We start from the raw sequence: 10,123 nt of genomic DNA on the forward strand, positions 1-10,123 counted from the left end.
AGGTTAGGCCACAATGACAACAATATGCTAGGATATATAGCATGTTTCCTAGATGAATGCTAGTCCTGCTACCTAATGTTTTGTGTTTCAAAATCCTTATTTCCTCCTTATTTAATAAGTATCCACAATTTGATCTTTAGCATCCCTTGATGGCACTTCAAAAGATGTTGGCATTTGGAAATAAGTAGTGAGCATATTGTTTAGGTAGCTCTCAATATTTCAAAATCTACAACACGAATAATAACCATATGAAGATAATGAAGAAAATCACAAGGACTAAAAAATATAAAGAATTTTGTAACAAGACTCTCATTTGGATACCAAACAAACTATCATGTTTTATCATTACTCTCAATAGTGTTGTATGTTTGTTGGTAGTTATATCTACCATCCATATTTTAAGCATTGAAGGCTCTCTACAATGTCTATAACCTACCATCTCCATTGATTGAAATTTTAAATAACCCTCTAATATTCATGTAAAACTATGACATCTAGATCTAGTTAAATCAATCTTCTTATTGCTTCTTTCCTATTTTATGACTTACTTGATGAGTATCTTTACCATGTCTCCATTGGTATTCTCTAATACTCAATTGGGTTAATGATGGTACTTCAAGGAATACTTGATTTAGGTCTCAATAGTACCTTTATAACGTTTATTCAATTCCAATTCTACTACAACATCCAACTCTACTACTATATCATTCATCAAGTCTTCTATATTTTTCAATCCTATTGGAGCTCTCTCTCTCTCTCTCTCTCTCTCTCTCTCTCTCTCTCTCTCTCTCTCTCTCTCTCTCTCATTCTTTTGTATCCTAACCCTACAACACCACAAAGGGGTGGAATCCAAAGTTGTCAAAATGGTTGCACATGCACCATATGGTCTAGGTTGTTTTAGCCATGTTATTCTCCTTGTTCAAATTAGTGTAAGTATTGATAAACTTTAAAATACTTACATTATAGGGACAATTAACAAATATGCAAAATAACATACTTGATTATTTAATTATGTCAAGTGTATTTAAATGAGCCACAACACAAATAGAAGCTTGCTTGTCTCTTTGGAAAAAGTTCAACATATTTGAGCTATTCAAATCAAAATCCAAGTGAAATAATAGTTCACATATTTGAAACAATAATAATAGTTTGAATTATCATTTCATTGCATGACATGTTGTAACCCAATATAGGTGAATTATGGATTGCATTTTCATAGTTTTCTCCAATGATATGTGATATGAAAGGGTCTTGAAATGTTTATTGACATATTACCTAGAATCCAATTTTTAAACTATTTAAAAGTGGAAATTGAGAAACTTCCAAGTTTATGAATATGGAGTTTTGTGAACATGAACTCTATGTGTTGTTGATGAACTTATATGAAAGAAATTGGATGTAGTTATAAGTGGATTTATATACAACTCAAAATAGATGTGACAATGAGAGACACTTTCTTGCCTTACGTAGCACACATTGTCTATGAATTTTCAATTCTCTATCTTGCTATCCATCTTTAGATGCATAATGACTAGAATTTTGTTTAGGAAAACCTATGAGGTTGGGTTGCAATTACACAAGGTGTAAATGGTAAATTCTCCATGTCTACTCCATTGTCTAGATACCCCAAATACCACTTCATTAATATATATATATATATATATATATATATATATATATATATATATATATATATATATATATATATATAGAGAGAGAGAGAGAGAGAGAGAGAGAGAGAGAGAGAGAGAGGGAGGGAGGGAGGGAGCAATCCTATAGTGGTATGTTGTACCCCTAATCTTGTTGAAGCTCTATTGCAAAGACAAGTGTGGCAAGTAAGAGCTCAAAATTCTCACCTATGTAATTATGAAGTTTTCACTTTATCTCTCATGTCATCCCCTACTCCACCCCGTAGTGCGACAAGATGATTGTTGAGGTTCTTTGAAGGGCCACCCACATATTATAGGATCCTAGCTCTATCAAGCATGTTACTCTCCTTTCTAGGTTCTCGTGGCCATGTTCCTCTTGTATGTGCACTATAATCCTCAAGTCAAAGCATATCATGAGAGAGAATATGTAAATCTTGAGAAATCAAAAGATCTCATGCCTACGTAGATCTAATTTGTAAGATCTTGAATGTCCAAGACTCTTATTCTAGATCTTCTCATGGGTCCCTTATGAGTATATCCATGAATCTAATCCTAGATCATCAAAAGTACAATATTTAAAGACTCTTTAGAGTAAAATCCCATTTTCTAAAGACTTCCTTTAGAGTACATCCATGACTCTTCTCCTACATTATTAAAATCACAATCTTTAAAGACTCTTTCTAGTACAATTCTGTTTTCTAAAATATCCCTTAGAGTATGCTCAATGAATTTTCTTCTAAATATTTAGATTTAGGAAAATTAGGAGAAAAAGTGTTGGTACTAATATTTTTGTTTAATAATGCACGAACCATAGAATTGTTTAAATGATTGTATATTCTTATGGCAATGTTTCTTAAAGTTTCCTTTGCCATCATTCTTTCACTGTGAATAGAGGCCAGCCAAGAGAGCATCGATGTTCTTGATGTTGTAAAACATAAAGATATAGAACTTGAGAGGATGTTCTAGGTTATTAATAAGGTTTAGAGATTGGAGAGGAGGAGAAGACAAGATTGAGTCCTTGCAAAGCCTTTAGACCCTTTGAGGGTGACATGATAATGTTGAATGCTCCATTCAATATAAAAGAGGTCAAATTGTTCAACATATACCATGTGGAACATGAGTGCAAAACCTTTAAGGACTTGGTGCAGTCATAAAAAGCTATTGAAGATTCCAAGATCTTCATATACTACCAATTTGAGGAAAGGAGGTACAATCAAATGACAATTGAAAAGAAAAGACTCAAATAATGTAACGTGTCCACCTGTAATCTTCAGGACACGTCTTAGCAGTCCATCGGAAAGGATGTCTAGAAAGCTCCGCCCGCCACTCCCATGGAATGTCACTGGGTTTGCGATCTAGGACTTTCCGCATCTGCCATGTAGAGGAAGTATTTTGGCCATTCCCACTTAGGACCGACCTAAATTAGGGTTTTCCCTAATGGTCATTTCCTAAATGGCAACTAGCGTCGAACCCCAAGCGAACTACTTTAAGCAGAAACGCTAGGGCCGAAGCGGATTTACGTTGCACTTGGTTCAACGAGAATGGGAAATGGGAGGGGTGCAAAGCTCAACCTCTCTGCCATAAGGCATAGTCCCATTTCGTTCCCCTAAAACAACATAAATTGGAATTACTATAACCTAGACTCTAGGTCAGCGCCCTTGCTGTTTGTGTCCTTTGAACGATCTTCTTGCTGTCCATCAAGATTGAGAAAAGTTCCTGGCCAACCGGGACCACCCATCCGTAGGACGGACCCATGGCCACATCCACCGTACTTTCCTCAGGTTGTTTTAGTTTTCTAATTACCTACCACGTTTAGTTGGACATGAGTCAAACAACTTCCTTAATTAGTCCATGGTTCCTTCACGTAATCATAGCACTTGACATAGAAAAATAATGTCAAACAAGTTCATTTTCAACATCTTATCATATTTATCTTTGGAATACATTTATAACATGTAGCCCCTAGGCTTATACATAATCTGTCCGAAGGCTATCCAGCAATCCACAGGGATTACTAATCCAAGATTCGGCCCGTAGACTAGTATGCGGGCCTCGAGATCCAATCCCGAGTCACGTTGGCCTCTTGTGCAAGGCCCGGAAGGCGATTGATTTATGGCCAGAGCCCCCTCTAGCACCCAAGAATCCTCCTACTCGAAGTAGCGCTCAATGGAGAGACCTCTCGCGGTGGGTTCCGTCCACCTTCCCGGCGCGGTTAACAACCCCCTTGATTAGGGTCAGGCATGAAGTGAAGGGTAACTGAAGCTACCTCTCCCTTCATAGCTTCAACCTGAAGCATAAGATATCTTTTCATCTTTTAGTTCCTTGAGCAAACAAAGCAAACAGTTCTCTATACAACTGTAACAAGCACAATCATTTCTAGTGGTCGTTATTTGGCCAACTGCTAAGGAGTGAATCCTTCTTTCCGAATGTATCGAGGACTCGATCCGGGATCAGTTGCGACTTGGCAAGATCCCCAAGGGTTTGTTTGTTAACCCTTATATCCTTGGGTTAGGGCCGTACCCTATTAACCCGACCTAATCAATATCTTAAGTTCAGTTAGCAATAAATATGTTATTCCAATTTACTGATTGGTCTTTTGCTTCCAAGCAATTATCTAATCTCTGTATCTTGGTCACTTTACCCAAGAAAGGTGTTATGTCAGGATGACTACTCATCCTCTTGCAAGATAAACTTGCGCAAGAATTTGCCAATCTCATACCGAGGAATTGGCCATTTCCTTGTGATCAAATCACAAGATCATGCGACTCTACAACTTGTTGCACAAGTGTCTCATCAAAACTATGGGACTATTTTCCCATCGAATGGAGTCATCTAATCAGGAAATCATGATTAGATATAACAATCCATTCCTAATTGCACTAGGCCGACATTGTCGGTCCTAAGGCTCCAAATTCAAACGGAGTTTCATCTTTTTAGTGAGTGATCCTTAGGGTAGAAACCCTAGATCATCTCTCGTAAGTACGTCCTATTGTCCCTACATTTCTTGAATGTGGGCAAGTCTTTAGGTTTAAGAGTTTCAGCTTTGGCAATAAGAGCGATTAGGTCACGTGCTCAACGTGCTAAATCCCACTTAGCACTTGGGATATGTTGCATCGATTTAACCATTCCTAACGATTCCTTTGCGGTTTTAGGTGTTTAGGGTAAACCAATTCACTTGTCTATTCATGATGATATTGTCTTGATCAAATAGGGGAAAAACTAGTTGCATTTCGATACCATTATCATAAGCACACAATTTATGGCCTACGTATGATTAGATTTATAATCCCTAATTTTTTTGGTTAAGATCGAAGTGTATATTAAGTTATGGCATATTTCCTATTGATCCTTTTATAACATGTAATCAAGATTCATGCTACTAAACTTTAGGGTTTTATGTGAGCCATGCAACTTCTTCCAACTTTTTTTCTCAATGAGATATTCATATACTGAATGAGCATTACACAACCTTTCGTAACCATTTACGTAGTAGATTAAGATTTAAGCCAATTGACTCGGGCTTAATCTACTTCACGCAGCTTAAGAACCATTTTCCACGCCTTGCAAATTCCTACGGATGATTAGCAATTTTCTTTAACGAATCATTTTGAAGGAAAGATACCTAATAATGCGACATGAAATTATTATTTCCATGCATAATCAAAGTGTACAATAATAATTTCGACTTTATAAAGATGATCTTTAGTTGATCTAAATTTGTTACTTTGTAATGCATAAAAATCACTTACTAGGAATGCATAGAGATCGTATGTTCTTTTCATTTGTTTATTTGAAAATACAATTGACCGATTCTTTGATCGTAAGCTATTTAGCCAAAGTATTTCAATCGAAAAAAAATGTATTCTAATTTCATAAATGATCCATGCACAATTTGAAATATTACGACCTAAATCAAAATAAGGAAGAAAAACCTGGACTTGTGGATTCGACAACATGTCCATATGGATATTAGGAGATGATCCTCCTGGGGTTGCGCCTTGTGCCTTCTTAGGGGCCATCGCGAATTCGGCCTTTTCGCCTTGGACGCAGGTTTATTCTCTTGGGCCGTCTCCTTTGCATGCGAAACTCCCTTTGTGATTCAACTTCCTTGATCGATTCCACCGTCTTTCAGAATCAAGCTTTAGAAGTGGAAATTTCTGAACTCCCCTTCTTTTCATAGAATTTCAAGGAATACAAAGGTTCTTCACGAAAAGGGGCTTAACTGTCTAGTGTGGGAATCCACAGAAAGAAGAAAAGATAGCTTTGTAGTATGCAAAGGGGAAAAGGTAGCTTAAATTCCGGGTTATAATTTCCCCTATAGAAAAGGCTTATAAAAGTCCCTAGGAAGGTTTTTTAAGATAACTTGTGAGGGGGAAAATCCACAAGAATTTCTAAGATGGCTATTTGTGTGGGAAGGATTTAAAAGGAACCCGGTTTAAATAGCCTCGTGGAAATGCTATGAAAGGCTTAAAACTGGCTAGGGGAGGGGAAAATCCATGAGAAGGGATTTAAGGACTTGTGTTGAAACCTCACGGAAAGGGGTTTAGGTTGAATTTGCAAGGGAATGGATGCAAAAATCCCGAGGGGGTTTATTAAACCCACTTGAAAGCCAATAGGAAAGGGGCTTAGGTGACTTTAAAGGTTTTCATGGGGGAGGGGAAAAAAAACCATGGGAAGGGGGGGCTTGGAGAGCCCTTATAAGCTTCAAGAAGCTTCTGGAAAAAAATGTGGTACACCCATGTGGAGGGAAGAGGAAGGCAGTAGGTGACGATTGGTTGGCAGCAACGGCGTCGTCTTCCGGTGGCGGCTCAATGACTGCAGCGCGAAGTTCGCTCCTCCTTTCCTCAACCTCACGACCACATGGCTCAGTGTTACGACCCTCCTCTCTCACGGCCAGCCTTACGCCCTCTCTCACAGCCCTCAAATTGTAGCATGATCCCCCTCCCTTACTCCACGCAGGGTATTTATAGGTGAAGGGAGGGGAACCTCCCTCCCCCACGCGGCCTTCCGCATGGCATTCACCACTACCATGGCATCCAGCAAGGATGCTCAGTCATCACGCCTCCCCTTCCTCTCCTCCAGCATGACCGTCGGCTGGGGGAAAGAGGGGATAATTTTTTTTTGTCATTTTTTCAAAAATTATCCTTTGGGTATCCTAAGAGGAGTTTCTTATGAAGAATGCGGGTTTCTTTAAACCCTTGGTCTTGTTTCTGCCAAGGATACGTTGAGTAAAATGTCGCACTATCCGTATATTCAATGTTGGCATCGTCCTTGCGTGAGACTCATGAGTACGTAATATTTTTTTTAGCAGGAAATATTACATTCTCTCCCCCTTGGAGGAATCGAGATGTCCTCATCTCGAGATAAATTGGGGATATTGATGGTTGAGAGTTCTTTCATCTATCCAAGTGGGATCCTCCTCGAGATAATATTTCCATTGGACAAGGCATTCTTTCAAGGTTCTAGATCTCATTTGTCTCTCCCTAACATCTAAGAACTTGTCAGGCCTTAGTTCAAGGAGTCCTTGACTAGACATTACAACTTGTTGGTCATCAAGTACATGTTTAGGATTAAGTACACACTTCTTCAATAGGTTGATATGGAATACATTATGAACCTTTAGGTACTTTGGGAGTTGTAGTCTATAAGCATTAGGTCCTAGGCACTTGAGGATCTTGTATGGTCCACAATACCTTGGACCTAGCTTCTTGCAATCTCCTAAGGATAGGGAACTCTTCTTTGGACGTACGTGAATGAAGACCATGTCTCCTTCCTCGAAGATTCTATCTTGACGCTTCAAATCCGTGTATGCCTTTTGTCTATCCTTGGCGACTTGGATGTCCTATCTTATTGACTTTATTTGGTCACCCATCTCTTCCAACATCTGCCTTGAAGATTCAACCCTCAAGGTTGCATCTGAGAAGTTTAGGGGGCTTCGACAGTCATGACCATACAATGCTTGAAAAGGGGTAATCTGAATGCTTTTTTGGTAAGAAGCATTGTAGGCAAATTCAACCAAAGGAAAGTATTGAATCCACCTTTTTGGTTCACGACAGCAGTGTGCCCTAAGCATATCCTCGATAACTTGATTGACTCGCTCCGTTTGACCATAGGTTTGGGGATGGTAAGCTGTGCTAAAATAGAGTTGAGTCCCAATGGCTTCAAAGATAGCTCTCCAGAAATGTGATGTGAAAAGAGAATCACGATTACTAATGATTCTTCTTGGTAGCTCATGTAGCTTGAATATCTCCTTGATAAACAACCTTGCAATGTCTGAGGCTTTATAGCTTGTATTTACTGGAATAAGGTGTGCTACCTTAGTAAGCATGTCAACCACAACCATGATGGAATTTTATCCTCCCTGAACTTGGGGTAGGCCAACAACAAAGTCCATTCTGATGAATTCCCATTTCATTTAGGGAATATCAAGTGGTTGCAACTTCCCTGGTATTTTGACATGTTCAGCTTTGATGCGTTGACAAGATAAACACTCAATGACATATTTGAGAACGTCACCTTTAAGCCTCTGCCAATAGTAGCTCTTTCTAACTGCATTGAGAGTTTTGGCATAGCCAGGATGTCCTGAGAAAGGGGAATCATGAGCTTCCCACAATATCTTCTGCTTAAGTGACTGGCTTGCCAGTATACACAACCTTGTTCTATAGTAGACAAGTCCACTATTGATAGAGAATTCATGATACTTAGCCTGTAGCTTTTTATCCTGGTCCTTGATAGAGATCTCCCTTAGTATCTTCTCATAGGCTGGGTCATGGCATGCTTCCTCTCTAGCTAGCTCAAGTATTGGGTTGTTTGGCATAGATACCTTTGTAGCTAGAGATCTAGTTGTTGATGGATTTTGCAAGATTAGAGAATTAAGGAATGCCTTGCGACTGAGTGCATCGGCAACTACATTCTCCTTCCCAAGTCGGTACTTGATTTCAAAGTCACACTCCTTCACTACTTCAATCCACCGACATTGCCTCATGTTGAGCTCATTCTGGGTAAAGATCCACTTGAGACTTTTATGATCAGTCACTAGAGTAAACTTGTTACGCAATAGGTAGTGTCTCCAAAGCTTTAGACCATGGATGACAACTAACAGTTCTAGATCAAGGGTAATATAATTCTTTTTTGTGGCTCTTTGGTTTCCTTGAATAGTATGCTATAGGATGACCTTCCTACATGAGCACACATCCTAAGGCAAGAATGCTAGCATCAGTTACTACCTCGAACTCCTTACTGAGGTCTGGAAGTTTTAGGAGCGGTACTGATACCAAACTTTGCTTTAATCTATCAAAGCTAGTTTGTTCGGGAGTTGACCATGCAATGGATGTTTGCTTCTTCAGTAGATCCATCAGAGATGTTGCAATCAAATCATAGTTTTTGATAAAGACCCTATACCATCCTGTCAATCCAAGAAAATTGCGTATTTCTTTGACAGTTGTTGGTATTGGCCATTCTAGCACATCTCTGACTTTGGCTGGTTCCACTGAGATTCCTTCCACTGATACGATGAATCCTATATATTCAATCTGACGTTTGAAGAATGTGCATTTCTTCATCTTAGCATACAGCTTGTGTGCCCTCATTGTCTCAAGGACAATCCAAAGTAGGGGTTCATGATCTTCTTCTTGTTTGGAATAGACTAAAGTATCATTGAAAAAGACGAGCACGAAGTCATCAAGATATGGCCTAAAGATATCTTGCATTAACTTGTTGAAGGTGGCAGGCACATTCATAAGCCCAAATGACATAACTAGGAACTCAAAGTGTCCATATCTTGTGTTGAAGGCCGTCTTTGGGATATCTTAATCCTTGATCCTTACTTGATAATAACCAGACCTGAGATCAATCTTGAAGAAGATCTTCGCACCCTGTAGATGATCAAAAAGCTCATCTATTCTAGGAATAGGGTACTTATTCTTGACAGTAGATTGATTCAACCCTCTGTAATCAATGCATAGTTGAAGCGTTCCATGTTTCTTTTTCTGGAATAATACTAGAGCTCGCCATGGTGAACTGCTAGAATGGATGTAGCCCTAATTTAGCAGTCGCTTGAGTTGTTCCTTCAGCTCAATTGCTTTTGGGATGGACATTCTATAGGGTCTTTTTGCAATTGGCGCAGCTCGTGGCATGTAATATTTCGCATGAACTGCATATGATTTTGGATAAATAATTTTTTTTAAAAAAAATTTCCCCCCTATCTCTCCACCCAACTGATGAGCTGGAGAGGGAGGGAAATAGAAGGAGCCATTAAGCTCCTTCGTGGAGCTCGGGATGAGGGAGGGGAACATGCGTGATGACACGCAGGGAGGGAAGATCCCCCTCCCCTCCACTATTTAAAAGAGGACGATCGACACGCTGTCTAGGGGTGGGGGCTGTCAATCTGCTGTGAAGGAGAGAGTCATGTACTGCTGTGAGAAAGGAGAGAGTGGTGTATGGCTGTGAGGAGGGAGGAGGTGTAGTATAAAGCC

The sequence above is a fragment of the Lygodium microphyllum genome, chromosome 11 (assembly GCF_053477565.2).
Source record: "Lygodium microphyllum isolate KBCC chromosome 11, Lygodium_microphyllum_v1.1.10, whole genome shotgun sequence".
Taxonomy (NCBI): Eukaryota; Viridiplantae; Streptophyta; class Polypodiopsida; order Schizaeales; family Lygodiaceae; genus Lygodium; species Lygodium microphyllum.